This window comes from Hibiscus syriacus, unplaced genomic scaffold (assembly GCF_006381635.1).
Source record: "Hibiscus syriacus cultivar Baekdansim isolate YM2019G1 unplaced genomic scaffold, ASM638163v2 tig00110372_pilon, whole genome shotgun sequence".
In the NCBI taxonomy this organism is placed as follows: Eukaryota; Viridiplantae; Streptophyta; class Magnoliopsida; order Malvales; family Malvaceae; genus Hibiscus; species Hibiscus syriacus.
In genome coordinates, this window is record NW_024062709.1 from 1,084,335 (window position 1) to 1,100,217 (window position 15,883).

At 29.7% G+C, this 15,883-nt stretch overlaps 1 pseudogene; it reads left to right on the plus strand.

Moving 5' to 3' along the window:
* Positions 1-12,375: 12,375 nt before the first annotated feature.
* Positions 12,376-13,606, plus strand: LOC120121433 (annotated as a pseudogene).
* Positions 13,607-15,883: the final 2,277 nt, after the last annotated feature.

A 15,883-nucleotide genomic window follows, 5' to 3' on the forward strand; every position in this document is an offset into this window, starting at 1 on the left:
ATGTTGAGCTTTGTAATGGGCTCTGGAATTTATTTTTATATTTAACCTGTATATAAATTAATAATAATAATTAATAATAATAATAATAATAATAAAATATTAAAAGACATGATGAAAAATGAGTGTCGATAATTATATGTACGAATTTTTAAGAGGTTACACTAGAAATTTAAATATGTAAAATTATAAAATTTTAAAAATATAAAATTAAATCATTAAAAAAAAATTATAAACAAAATATTTAGTCACGTAAAAATTTAAAATTTTTAAGGAATACGAACACGAATGGAATTCCTCTGCCCCTGTATGTGCTCCACCATTTAGATTAAAACACGTGTATTAAGATTAACTAGTAAACAAACAAAATTTTGCCACTAACCTTTATTTCCTTTTCATGTAAAGGTTTTTTGCTTTGTAATATAAAATTAACGCATGTAATATTTTAGAAGAAATTCAATAATAGTAATTTATTTTATTTTATTTATCTCTTTTATTTATTATTAACTTTGATTGTTCTTTGAGATAAATCAATCGAACTAAATCATTAGAAATAATTAAAACTTTTAGAAAATAAAATTTAATAATAAATAAAAGATATAAATAAAATAAAATAAATTACTATTATTGAATTCCTTTTAAAAAGTTACATGCGTTAACTTTATTTTAAGAAACAAAAAAAACCGAAATAAGGAAATAAAGGTTAATGTCAAAACTCTGTTAGTTTACTAGTTAGTTTTATTACACGTGTTTTAATCTAAATGGTAGGGGCATACATAGGGACAGAAGATAGGGCAGAGGAATTCCATTCCTATGGCACTCCATCAACTCATTCCTGCTCTCTACCGTCAAAAGTGGTGACTTTTGTAATTAATTATGTTTATTTCTTTGCTTATCTAAAAAAAAAATACTTTAATGGTGTGTTTGGTTCATGAAATGTAAGATTATCAATGAGAATAAAAGATTATTAGGGAATATGATTACTGAGAATGTTGTACTTTGTGTTTAGTTGGTTTAGCAAGAATGTAAGATTACCGTGTTTGGTTAAATGAATAAAAAATTATTGAAATATATTTGATCAAATTGTCTTTATTATATATTTGTATAATATTAAAAATTGTAAAATATTTATATATATTTTTAAAAAAATTAAATTCATAATATTTATATAATTTTTTTACAAAATTAAAAATATAAAAAAAGTTTAATGAAAGGGTAAAAAAATTATAATCTCTGAATTTAATATAAAATTTTAATAATAGATTTTTTTTTATAAATCTAAAATAATTTAAGGATAAATTTGTAATTTAACTTTCGTAGAATTTTTATTATTCAATGACAGAAGAATGATATTTTTGAAAAAAAAAATTTAAGGGTATTTTAGTCCAAAACGTCGGTAATGTTACAATACTAAGGGAATGGAAGTAATGACATTCCCAGTAATATACCCCAAAAAATCTACTATTGGTAATAAAACATTACCGGGAATGAGATTCCCGACCAACCAAACATGGGAATGTGGGATTCCCATCCCATGAGAATTCCACAATCCTTGAACCAAACACCCTCAAAGATATCTGAAGTTGCCAAATTTTGTAGCACTGACATCATTTCATTTGAGAGTTATTAAACATTATATTAGTAAATAATTAAGAAAAACAGCCTAATTACAAACACTTTAGCATGGATCGAGCTGCTTTATGACGATGGGTGCTTCTGTCATTTTTTTATTATTAATTTAAGTGATATCCTATAATCACTCGTGCTCGAATTTAGAATATCTAAAGATAACAAATATTTCTTTAACCACTAAATTATTTGTTCTATCATTTTTAAAACATATTAGATTGGAGTTGAATAAGGGTGTTTTAGATTCATATAAGATAAAAGTAAATTAAGAGAAGTCAAAATTTGATTTTTAGGACACTTTTTTTTGTTTAAGTTAGTCTAGGATACTTTAATATAAAGGTTAGGGTATCATAAAGGATAACGTGAACATCATTGAAAAATAAATTATGATAAAACAAATCGTTATTCTTGATGAGAAATATAAACTCGATATAAAAATAAAAAGGGTAAAAGTTAGTAATGGTCACTGAACTTTTCTAAAGCTTGCATTTAGGTCCCCAACTTTTAGAACTTGCAGTATAGTCCTCCAATATTTAGTCCATTTGTAATATGGTCTCAGATGTAACCGATCGTTTGAACGTAACTTTTTAGTCGGGGATGCATGGGAAAATTCTAATCTAACTTTGAATTTTGTGGAGGTGTTGACTTGAATAAGGGTCCATTGAAAGAAGACCCGACCAAGGGACTATCAATGATTCAAGGTGTAATGTTATACATCTCAGTGTTAGTTTTGAAATTTTTATGTTTTTGGAACTGCATGTCAAGGATCTGGATATTCAGTTTTAGTTTTGAACCAAAATCATCTAATTTTCTTTCTTTCTTCTTAATCAAAACTTTGAGTACACCTTATGAAAGATATTCAGTCCATCAAAATAGAAGTGAAAGAGGGACATAGGCTAAATTTTTTTTGATCTTCTTGTTTGGTTTTTCTTTAAATCAGGGAATTGGTTGTGAGTATCGACATAGTGAAATCTCCGGGCTCAATCCGAGAGACTGCTGGTACTAGTTTACTAGGAATTGTATTGATCCAACCTGTGGTTTTCGGCGTCCTGTGGGATCGTATTCTTTTTAATAAGTTCATGTTGAATATGAGACTGATATATAGTGATCGAATTGATTTTTTTACATGTTTTGGAAATTTTACAGTTAAATCTGTATTGAATTATAGATTTAGAAGACAATTCTGCATGCACGCAACTCGAATGACATTATGACAGGGTAGTATATTTGGAGCAGCTACTTGATATGTTGCCCGATCATTGCATATTTACACTTTCATTTCTGGCATATATATGTTTATTGCAGTGTCCTCTATGTTTTACAATGTCTTTTATTGCTGACATGCCACGAATGTACAAGAATTATGGGGTCCTATGATTTTAGTCCTGCTATCTGCTTTAGATTCTCATCATGTTTGGCTATTTGAGGAACATTAAACATGGAGCATTACAAGCAATTATATGGTAAAAGAGTAGGCCATTTTGCAATCGGTAATGTTGTATTTGACATCTAATGTCTATCTTAAACAACCCATTTGACGCCTTAGCTTTTGGAGTGACTATGACCGAACCTCTTCCCTTTATTTATTAAGTCCTCCTATTGAATGATTTATTAATTGATATTCTTGGTTTATTTTAGTTATTGCTTGGTTGTATGTTGTAGTCCTATGAACTAAAACTCTTTATTATTTTCGCAGCCGTTGGATATGCATGCTTAAGTTCCATCCAAACCTATTGGATTGTCATAACAAAGTGCGACAGCTACGAACAATACAAATTGGCCTTGTTACTTTTACTTCAGCGATTTATGCAATAAACGTGATTGGTGCACTTTTCATGTTCAAAGTGCGGCAGCCGTTGAATGCGCATGCAACAAACCTCAAATTTATATTGAAGTAAACACTATCAAATAGCAAATTCATGTTCAAAAATCCAAAAATACTTCAATTACATTCTAAACCCCAAATTCCAAAATACTTTAATTATATTCTAAACCTTAAAATAAAGTATTTTAGAATTTAGGGTTTAAAATATAATTGAATTATTTTAAAATTTGGTGTTTATAATGAAATCGAGAAATGCGTTGCAAATTTTAAAAGTTGGGGTACTTAAATGCAAGCACCTGAAAAGTTCAGTGACTGTATTGCAAACAGACTAAATGTTGGAGGACTACCATGTCATCTTCTTCTAACGGCAGTGAAACAATGTCAAACGACCGGTTACGTCGGGGACCATATTACAAATGGACTAAATGTTGGAGGATTGTATTGTAAGTTTTAAAAGTTAGGGGACCTAAATGCAAGCTTCAAAAAAGTTCAGTGACCATTACTATACTTTACCTATAAAAAATTATTATTGTGTCGTGGAAAATCATTATCTTAAAAGTAAATTTATTTTGTGTAATTATGATATGAATGTTATCCCAAATATTAACATAATATTTTAAGATTAGGGATGGTAATTTAACATGAAATTGATGGGTTCCGACTTGATCAAATCCGATAGTGTCAGATTTTTTTAAAAAAATAATTGGGTTCTGGTCGAGTTGGATTTAAGGGGTGAGGTCGGATCGGGTCAGGTTCAAGCGGAGAGTGAAAAAACTTAAACCCGACACGAGGATAATAATTTAATTTCTTTAAGAATTTATTATTTTTAATTAAATCTTTATTTTATACCAAGTCGGGTTAGGATTGGAGTTGGGTAGAGGATATATATTTTTTTGGGAACGGGTCGGATCGGCTGAAAGATATATAATTATCGGGTCGAGTCAAATTCAAGTGGATGATATATATTTTGGATCGATCCGAATTAACCAAAAACCTGAGACTAACAGACTCGTTGCCATCCCTATCAATATTCATAAACTCGGAAAAATAAATTAGTACTTATCGTTAGTCCCCGGAAAACGACGCCAATTTGATGATCGACATTTTACTATCAAAATAATTTCGGATTCTTAATAAATAGAAAGGAAAAGTAGTATAAAGAAGCAGGGTCGATCCACAAGGACTGTGGTGTTTCTGATTTAGTAAAACTGTTTCTTGATTTAAAAGAAAATATAGTTCCAGATGAAGTTGAAAAGATATAAAAAAATAAAAATAAATAATATAATTTAAAAAGAAAGAATAATAAAATAATAATAAATAAAAAGGGAAATAATAAAATAATAAATAATAGTAGTAAAGATAAAAAAGTGTTTTTAAAAGTTATTTTTAAAATAAAAGATAAGAGTTAAATAAAAGAAAATAATTAAATAAATAATTTAAAGAGATTGAGATAAAGAAAAACTTATAGTGAAAACAACATCAGACTTCAGTTTTCCTGAAATTCATCAGATCATTGAAACATATTTTTACTTCAAGATTCACGTCGGTTACTACAAGAACAATTCCTCGCTACGACTCGGATTATGTTGTTTCAACAGTAACTGATTCCGATTTTCGTTTCCTCTTAGCAAACAATTTTGCTAAGTGCGTTCTCGGAAAGTCGAATAATGCTTCAATAAGCAAATCCTTCTTCAAACGTTAACCATAACAACATCAAGACCAATGTCATAATCGTTTTGATTTAAAAAGTAAACTCAGGAAAACATAGAGAGAAATCCGAAGCGATTTAAGTACCTTAAAATTCTCACGTTTGGAATTGAGCATTCGCTTTAACCTTCGGCTTAAAAGAAAATTAGCTAAGCATGACCAAAATCATACTTAGCATAATTGTTGAAAATAAAATTTAAAAGAAAATAAAGAAGTATGCGAAAAATAGAGAGAAAGCTAGAGAGAAAAAGAATATTTAATTCTCAGATGAGAGAGATATGTTTCTAGGCTCCCCCTTAGAGAGTATTTAGAGCCTTCAAATTCCTAAAAATAACCTAAAGCCGTCAAATTCCTAAAATAAAATAAAATAACCTAAAGATAATTATAATATATTTTATCCTAATAAAAACACTTAAAACTATTTAAACTAAAAAACCTAAAACAAAGATAAACTAAATACTATTTAAATAATATACTAAATCATAATTGAAATACAAAACTATTTAAACTAAAATATAAATAAATATATGTTTAAAATATATCCTAAACTTGAGTTGATTCTAGAATGTGCTGACGTCATCGCCTCGTCGGATGTTTCATGCCCAAGTTCATGCCTACTAATCCAGCTTCGATTCCGAAAATAAGAAAACTGTAGAATTCTTTCCTTTAATACAATTTTCAGAATCTGACGTCCTGCACAGAAATGAATAAAACGAATAATTAACCCCTAAAAATCAATGATTTAGGAGTAATTTAAAAGCTAAATATTAATTAATTAAGCACTTATCAGAAGATAAAAATCAATTGAACTAAATAATTAGAAATAATTTAAACTTTTAGAAAATAAAATTTAATATAAATAAAAGAGATAAATAAATAAAATAAAATAAAATACTATTAATGAATTTCTTTTAAAAGTTACACGCGTTAACTTTATTTACAAAACAAAAAACCATTGAAAAATAAGGAAATAAAGGATAAAGGCAAAACTCTATTAGTTTACTAGTTAATCTTATTACACGTTTTAATCTAAATGGTGGGGCATACATAGGGGCGAAGATAGGGCAGAGGAACTCCATTCCTATAGCACTCCATCAACTAATTCCTACTCTCTACCGTCAAACTGGTGGCTTTTGTAATCAATTATGTTTATTTCTTTGCTTACCCAAAAAAAATACCTTCATGAGACGTTTGGACGGGGGAATGTAGGATTTTTCCGGGAATAATCCACATTTCCCGTTTAGTTTGGTAGGGAATATCATTTTCGGTAATGTTTTATTATTAATAGTAGATTTTTTGGGTATATTATCGGAAATATCATTACCTCTATTCCTTTAGGTATTGTAACATTACCGGCGTTTTGGACTAAAATGCCCTTAAATTTTTATTTTATTTCAAAAATATCATTCTTCTGTTATTGAATAATAAAAATTCTGTGAAGGTTAAATTATAAATTTATCCATAATTTATTTTAGATTTACAAAAAAAATCTATAATTAAAATTTTATATAAAGTTCTGGGGTTAAATAAAATTTTACCCTTTCATTAAACTTTTTTTATATTTTTAATTTTGTAAAAAATTTATATAAATATTATGAATTAATTTTTTTAAAGAAAATATATAATATTTTACAACTTATAATATTATACAAATATATAATAAGGACAATTTGGTCAATATACATTTCAATAATTTTTTTCCTTTAACCAAACACGGTAATCTTAATTCATGCTAAACTAACCAAACACAAAATACAACATTCCCAGTAATCATATTCCCTATAATCTTTTATTCCCACTATAATCTTACATTTCGTGAACCAAATGCACCCTCAAAGATATGAAGTTGCCAAATTATGATGTCATTAAGATGATTAAATTGTGTCGTTCCTCTAGTGAGTCTTAATGTTTACTTTCCATTTTTTTCAGAGTTTTGTCCAAATTTTGCAACGCTGACATCATTTCATTTGAGAGTTATTAAAATTCTATTAGTAAATAATTAAGAAAAACAACCTAATTACAAACACTTTAGCATGGATCGGGCTGCTTTATGACGATGGGTGTTTATGGTCATTTTTTTATTATTAATTTAAGCTATTATAAGTGATATCCTATAATCACTCGTACTCAAATTTAGATATTTAAGGATAACAATTATTCCTTTAACCACTAAATTATTTGTTATGTCATTTTTAAAACATGTTAGATCGGAGATAATAAGGTTGTTTTAGATTCATATAAGATGAAAGTAAATTAAAATACGTAAAAATTTGATTTTTAGGACACTTTTTTATGTTTAAGTTAGTCTAGGATACTTTAATATAAAGGTATGATATCATAAAGGATAATGTGAACATCATTAAAAATAAATTATGATAAAAAATATTATTCTTGATGAAAATTATAAACTCGATAAAAAATTTAAAAGGGTAAAGTATAGTAATGTTACTGAACTTTTCTAAAGCTTGTATTTAGTCCTCCAACTTTTAAAACTTGCAATACAGTCCTCCAACATTTAGTCTGTTTGCAATATGGTCCCCGACGTAACCGGCCGTTTGACGTCGTTACACTGTCGTTAGTATGTTTGCAATATGATCACTGAACTTTTCAGATGCTTGCATTTAGGTCCCCCCAACTTTTAAAACTTGCAACACAGTCCTCAATTTCATTCTAAACCTCAAATTCATTTTCGATCTCAAAATTCCTTTTCTCTTCTCTCTTCTCATTTCTAGCGTAACTTTTCAGTCAGGGATGCATGGGAAATTCTAATCTAAATTTGAATTATGTGGAGATGTTGACTTGAATAAGGGTCCATTGAGAGAAGACCCGACCAAGGGACTATCGGGACCATCAAAGATTCAAGGTGCAATGTTAGATACAAAGTTGACAAAAAATGCTTGTGAAGCATAGATGTTCGATGAAATACTTGTGAGAAAAAAATGGGGTTAGAAATGTAGAGTTGACAAATACTACTTAGATGAACTAAGTATCATTGTTGAAAGTCACCAACAAAGCTGGAATTATTTTGTATAAATGGATAGAATAATTTCTTCGTTTAATCCTTGTGGTTAAAGATTTTCCAACAGATGATCATATAATGAAATCCCAAACAGTGCCTTCACCTCTCAGTCTCTTTCGCTCATATGCACTCTCGTTTGGTTTTTGTTCTTCAGTTTTCCGCCATGTTAAATTGTAAACCCAAGTAGTGCTCTATCTTTCAGCTTTTTATTTACAAAGAAAAAATGAAGGAAGAATTTCTGGAACGCAACACCGATTACACTTATTTCTTAGGATCACCCTCACTTGCAAGAAGGTATTTATTTTCTCTTTCGGGCTATCTGGAAGTAAGTTTTTCCACTTTCGCACTTTCCCATTTTCAGCTCACATTGTATGTTTTTTGTTCAAAATTTTATGTTTTTGGAACTGCATGTCAAGGATCTGGATATTTAAAGTTAGTTTTGAACCAAAACTGTCTAATTTTCTTTCTTTCTTCTTAATCAAAACTTTTAGTACTCCTTATGAAAGATATTCAGTCCATCAGAATAGAAGTGAAATAGGGTTCTATGCTAATTTTTTTTTATCTTCTTGTTTGGTATTTCTTTAAATCATGGAATTGGATGTGAGTATCGACATAGTGAAATCGCCAGGTTTAATCCGAGAGACTGTTGATACTAGTTTATTGGGAATTGTATGATTCAACCTGTGGTTTTCGGCGTCTTGTGAGCTGGTATTCTTTTTAATAAGTTCATGCTGATTATGAGACTGATATATCGTGAACGAATTCGATTTTTTTACATGTTTTTGGAAATTTTACAGTTGAATCTGTATTGAATTATAGCTTTAGAATACAATTCTGTATACACACAACTCGAAAGACATCATGACAGGGTAGTATATTTGGAGCAGTACTTGATATTGTCTGGTCATTACACATTTGCACCTTCATTTCTGGCATATATATGTTTGTTGCAGTGTCCTCTATGTTTTACAATGTCTTTTATTGCTGACATGCCATGAATTTACAAGAATTATGGGGTCCTATGATTTTAGTTCCGCTATCTGCTTTAGATTCTCATTATGTTGGCTATTGAGGAACATTAAATATAGAGCATTATAAGCAATTATATGTTAAAAGGGTAGGCCATTAATGCATTTGCAATTGGTAATGTTGTATTTGACATCTAATGTCTATCTTAAACAACCCATTTGACGCCTTAGCTTTTGGAGTGACTATGACCTAACCTCTTTCCCTTTATTTATTACGTCCTCCTTTGAATGAGTTATTAATTGATATTCTTGGTTTATTTTAGTTATTGCTTGGTTGTATGTTGTAGTCCTATGAACTAAAACTCTTTATTATTTTCGCAGCCGTTGGATATGCATGCTTAAGTTCCATCCAAACCTATTGGATTGTCATAACAAAGTGCGGCATCTACGAACAAGACAAATTGTCCTTGTTACTTTTACTTCAGCGATTTATGCAATAAACGTGATTGGTGCACTTTTCATGTTCAAAGTGCGGCAGCCGTTGAATGTGCATGCAACAAACCTCAAATTTATATTGAAGTAAACACTATCAATAGCAATTCATGTTCAAAAATCCAAAATACTTCAATTACATTCTAAACCCCAAATTCCAAAAATACTTTGATTATATTCTAAACCTTAAAATAAAGTATTTTAGAATTTAGGGTTTAAAATATAATTGAATTATTTTGAAATTTTGTGTTTATAATGAAATCGAGAAATGTGTTGCAAGTTTTAAAAGTTGGGTACCTAATGCAAGCACCTGAAAAGTTCAGTGACCGTATTGCAAACGAACTAAATATTAGAGGACTGCCATGTCATCTTCTTCTAACGGCAGTGTAACTGCGTCAAACGGCCGATTACGTCGGGGACCATATTGCAAACAGACTAAATATTGGAGGACTGTATTGAAAGTTTTAAAAGTTGGGGGACCTAAATGCAAGCTTCAGAAAAGTTCAGTGACCATCACTATACTTTACCTATTGTGTCGTGGAAAATCATTATCTTAAAAGTAAATTTATTTTGTGTAATTATGATATGAATGTTATCCCAAATATTAACATAATATTTCAAGATTAGGGATGGTAATTTAACCTGAAATTGATGGGTTCCGACTTGATCAAATCCGATAGTGTCAGATTTTTTTAAAAAAATAATTGGGTTCTGGTCGAGTTGGATTTAAGGGGTGAGGTCGGGTCGGGTCAGGTTCAAGCGGAGAGTGAAAAAACTTAAACCCGACACGAGGATAATAATGTAATTTCTTTAAGAATTTATTATTTTTAATTAAATCTTTATTTTATACCAAGTCGGGTTAGGATTGGAGTTGGGTAGAGGATATATATTTTTTTGGGAACGGGTCGGATCGGCTGAAAGATATATAATTATCGGGTCGAGTCAAATTCAAGTGGATGATATATATTTTGGATCGATCCGAATTAACCAAAAACCTGAGACTAACAGACTCGTTGCCATCCCTATCAATATTCATAAACTCGGAAAAAACAATAGAACACAATTGACGTTGTCATTCTCAAAAGAAGAAAGAAACCAATAGAATTTTTTTTTAAATTTAAAAAATTTAATATATCAAATATACATAAATATAACATCACGAACCAAGTGATCTCGGTAGTAAATGAACTGTTGTTATTTCTTAAGATCCCATATTCGAGCATCAGAAATATCAGGGGTGTGAGCGTTTAATATCAAATGATGGAGATTTATTTATGAACAGATACTGACTTGTACTTAACTCAGATTAATAAATTAACATAAAATGCAAGTGGAGAACCATTTAATTATAAAACATATAACAATTTATAAAAAGAAAACTTATAATAAAAATTACATTAAATTTACGCTAGCGATATAATATATATGACTATATAATCTTGTACGGAGGGCAAAATTCTTCCAACCATGAGCCTCTCATCTTGGACTTTAAAAGGTACATTCCCATATCTGTGGCATTTCCATTAGGATTTATGCTAAAGAAGGTTGGTAGTAACTGCGTGCAGCATGCGCATACTTGAGTTGGTGAGCCCGCCTTCCAAACGCATTCAAAGTATAAAAAGATACTGCACGAAAGTACTTTAAATAGTTTAAGATTTAAGAGTTTAGTATTATTATCAAAATATAATTCTATTAATATAAATGATTGCTTTAGGTACAATATTAAAAATTAAAAAAATACAATTATGATAACAAATTAAAACATGTTTTTATTAGAAATAAATAAATTACAAACGTTAATAAATGATCTAAATGTTATCGAAATTAATGAATCAAAATTGATGGATTCAATAAGGGCTAAACTTTATTATTATCTCATATGTCCAAACCTTAAACTTACTAATAGAATAGACCGTTATTCTAACATTTCGTCACTCACATTTCTCTTTCAAAATAATGAGCAATGGAAGGTACAACTGTGCTGAACACAATGTTTTTGCTAATGGGAGTAAGACAAAAAATTTTGATCCTTAGTTTTATGAATTCAAGACATGTTGATATGATAGGATCATTGTTCGAGTTTATTATAAGTGGTTAAAAATTAATTTTAAATAAATTCTTTATCTTAAATTACGTCGGATGATTTTTTTTATAAAAACACGTGAGAAGAAAAAAATAATTAAACACATTAAAATATATAATTATAATGTTGTACGTTCTTTCTTCCAATGTTGTTAATTGATCAATAAATAAAAATGGCAAATAAAAATATTATGCATCGAGAATTAGTTAATGTCTATGAAGACGTTTACCTTGTGTAAGATAAAAAAAATTATCGAACAACAATTTAAATGAAATGCAACAACTGAATAATATGAAGAAGTGATATAAAAAATTTAAATAAACTGTACAGTACTATAATATATCCAACCTTTGGGTTGCTAAGCCTAAAATTAATTATATATGAATTTTCCATGGTTGAACCCAGACTGCCAGTTTGGACTAAATTTAAAACGTGAATGCAAATATTTTTCATTTCCATGAGGCTTTGCGCCAAACAATGAAGGTTAGTGGTAGCTGCGTGCAGCGTGCATCTTACTTGGGTTGCTGAGCCTCCCTTCACAAATTTTCAATATAAATGTCCACTCCATTGAAACCAACAAGCATCACTGCCTTCTCTTGTTATCTTCTTCCTCAAACACAACCTCGTTCTTTCGACTAATAATTTACCCTAACCAATGGCCCCAACGCTTGCTGATCCTTTCAGTGACTCTTCGGCTCTCCTTGAATTTGTTATCAACCAAGGGAATGGTGTGAAGGGTTTGTCCGAATTGGGTCTCAAAGCCCTCCCTAAGCAATATATCCAACCTTCGGAAGAGAGGACCTGCATGTCCAATGTCGTACCTCAAGAATCCATTCCCATCATTGATATGTCCAATTGGGAGGACCCCAAGGTAGCCAAATCCATATGCGATGCTGCTTCCAAATGGGGTTTCTTTCAAATTGTTAATCATGATGTCCCCATTCATGTGTTGGACACTGTTAAGGATGCTACCTACAGGTTCTTCAGGCTGCCAGCTGAGGTAAAAAATAAGTATTCCAAGGACCATTCCTCTTCAAACAATGTGAGGTTTGGCACAAGTTTTACCCCTCAAGCTGAAAAGGCTCTTGAATGGAAAGATTATCTAAGCTTGTTTTACGTCTCTGAAGAAGAAGCTTCTGCATTATGGCCTTCAGCCTGCAGGTAAAAAATATTACTTGTTAGATTTTCTTGAATCGTTAAACTTCATATAACATACATCCTATTTTTCAAAATATTATATTAATCGACCTACTTTGATAAATTTGTAGGGAACAAGTGTTAGATTACATGAAGAAGTCTGAAGTTGTCATCAAACAACTATTACAAGTTCTAATGAAGGATTTAAATATTAATGAGATTGATGAGACAAGAGAATCATTGTTGATGGGTTCAATGAGGACTAATCTTAACTACTATCCCAAATGTCCAAATCCTGAACTTACTGTCGGAGTAGGTCGTCACTCTGATGTCTCGACTCTCACAATTCTCCTTCAGGATGAGATCGGAGGCCTCTTCGTAAGAGAAAACGAGAGAGATAATTGGGTTCATGTTCCTCCGATTAAAGGATCTCTTGTAATCAATGTTGGAGATGCCCTGCAAATAATAAGCAATGGGAGATATAGGAGTGTCGAGCATCGTGTGGTCGCTAATAGAAGTAATAACAGAATTTCGGTCCCTATTTTTGTGAATCCAAGACCTGCAATATGATAGGACCGTTACATGAATTGATTGCAAGTGGTGAAAAACCAATTTACAAACAAGTTCTTTATTCAGATTACGTCAAGCATTTCTTTCGTAAAGCACATGACGGTAAGAAAACAACCGGATTTGCTGAATTATAAATGTAATGTTTTTTTCTTTCTTTCTCTGATATAATAAAATTGTTGTTTGTAATAAAAAATGACTAAGATAAATGATATGTATCCAAAGTTATTATCTACATAAATATGTATCTTATGTAAAATCAAAATGATATCTTCTATTGATTTGATACGATTACATTTTTAGTTTTAAGCTTTTCTTAATTTTCTTCTCTTTTGTAATTTTCAATGCTAAGGGCTTGAAAGTTATTATTTTTAACTTTAAGCAAACCACTGTGATTACATGTGTTTCGACAGCTCTTAATGAGATTCTTAGTGTGGTACGTTGATGATTAAATAGGTACAAGATTTTATATTAGATGTACGGATTTTTAAGAGGTTACACTAGAAATTTAAATATGTAAGATTATAAAATTTTAAAAATATAAAAGTAAATCATCAATAAAAAAAGTAAACAAAATATTTAATCACGTAAAAATTTAGAATTTTTAAGAAATACGAACAAGAATGGAATTCCCCTGCCCCTGTATGTGCTCCACCATTTAGATTAAAACACGTGTATTAAATTAACTAGTAAACAAACAAAGTTTTGCCATTAACCTTTATTTCCTTACTTTTCATTTAATGGTTTTTTTGCTTTGTAAAATAAAATTAACGCATGTAATATTTTAAAAGAAATTCAATAATAGTAATTTATTTTATTTTATTTATCTCTTTTATTTATTATTAAATTTGATTTTCTAAAAGTTTAAATTATTTATAATGATTTAGTTCGATTGTTCTTTTCTTATGTTGATTTTTCAGATTTTAATTTATTGAATTTAATTTTAACAAAAAAAAAGTTAGTTTATGTTTTTTAGATTTTATGCAGTAAAGTTTCAAAAAAATTATAAATACTTTTTAAATAATTAAATTTTATTTAAATAAAATTTAATAATTCTTATATATCATATTAAGTTTTTATTATTATTTTAACTATAAATACTTGTTTATAATATCAAAATAAAATTAATTATAAAATAAATAAATAAATAAGTTTTAATTCAATTTGAATCATCACTATTTTTTAAAAAGGTGAATCATAAATCTTCTTTAACAGTGTGGTTTAAATAATTAAGAGACTTAAAAATTTGATTTTTAGGACACTTTTTTATGTTTAAGTTAGTCTAGGATACTTTAATATAAAGGTTAGGATATCATAAAGGATAACGTGAACATCATTGAAATATAAATTATGATAAAACAAATCGTTATTCTTTATGAAAAATATAAACTCGATAAACAAATAAAAAAAGGTAAAGTATAGTAATGGTCACTGAATTTTTTGAAAGCTTGCATTTAGGTCCTCTAACTTTTAAAACTTGCAATATAGTCATCCAATATTTAGTCCGTTTGCAATATGGTCCCCGACTTAACCGTCCGTTTGACGCCGTTACATTACCGTTAGCACGTTTGCAATATGATCACTGAACTTTTTAGGCGCTTGCATTTAGGTCCCCCAACTTTTAAAACTTACAACACAGTCCTTAATTTCATTTTAAACCCTAAATTCATTTTCAATGTCAAATTTCCTTTTTCTCTTCTCTCTTCTCATTTCCAGCGTAACTTTTTCAGTCGAAGATGCACGGGAAATACTAATCTAACTTTGAATTCTGTGGAGGTGATGACTTGAATAAGGGTCCATTGAGAGAAAACTCGACCAATGGTCTATCAGGACCATCAACGATTCAAGGTGTAATGTTAGATACATGTCATCTCAGGTGAAGCATAGATGTTCGATGAAATGCTTGTGAGAAAAAAATGGGGTTAAAAATGCAAAGTCGACAAATACTACTAAGATTAACTAAGTATCATTGTTGAAAGTCACCAACAAAGCTAGAATTATTTATTATAAATGGCATATAATAATTTCCTTGTTTAATCCTTGTGGTTAAAGATTTTCTAGCAAATGATCAAATATAATGAAATCCCAAACAGCGGCTTCACCTCTCAGTCTCTTTCGCTCACATGCATTCTCGTTTGGTTTTTGTTCTTCAGTTTTCTGCCATGTAAAATTGTAAACCAAAGTAGTGCTATGTCTTTCTGCTTTTCTATTTACAAAGAAAAAATGGAGAAAGAATTGTTGGAACGCAACACCGATTACATTTACTTCTAAATTATAAATCATCAAAAAAAGTATTTGGTTTTTTAAAAATTGTTATACCTCTGGAGGTCTCGTTCTTCGCTAGATAAGACCTCCTAGAAAGATCTATCGGTCTACTTAAGCCTCCAATGAACTCATATCATCCTAACATAGGAATACAATACATAAACAATACTTCTAACCGACCCACGTTGTTATCA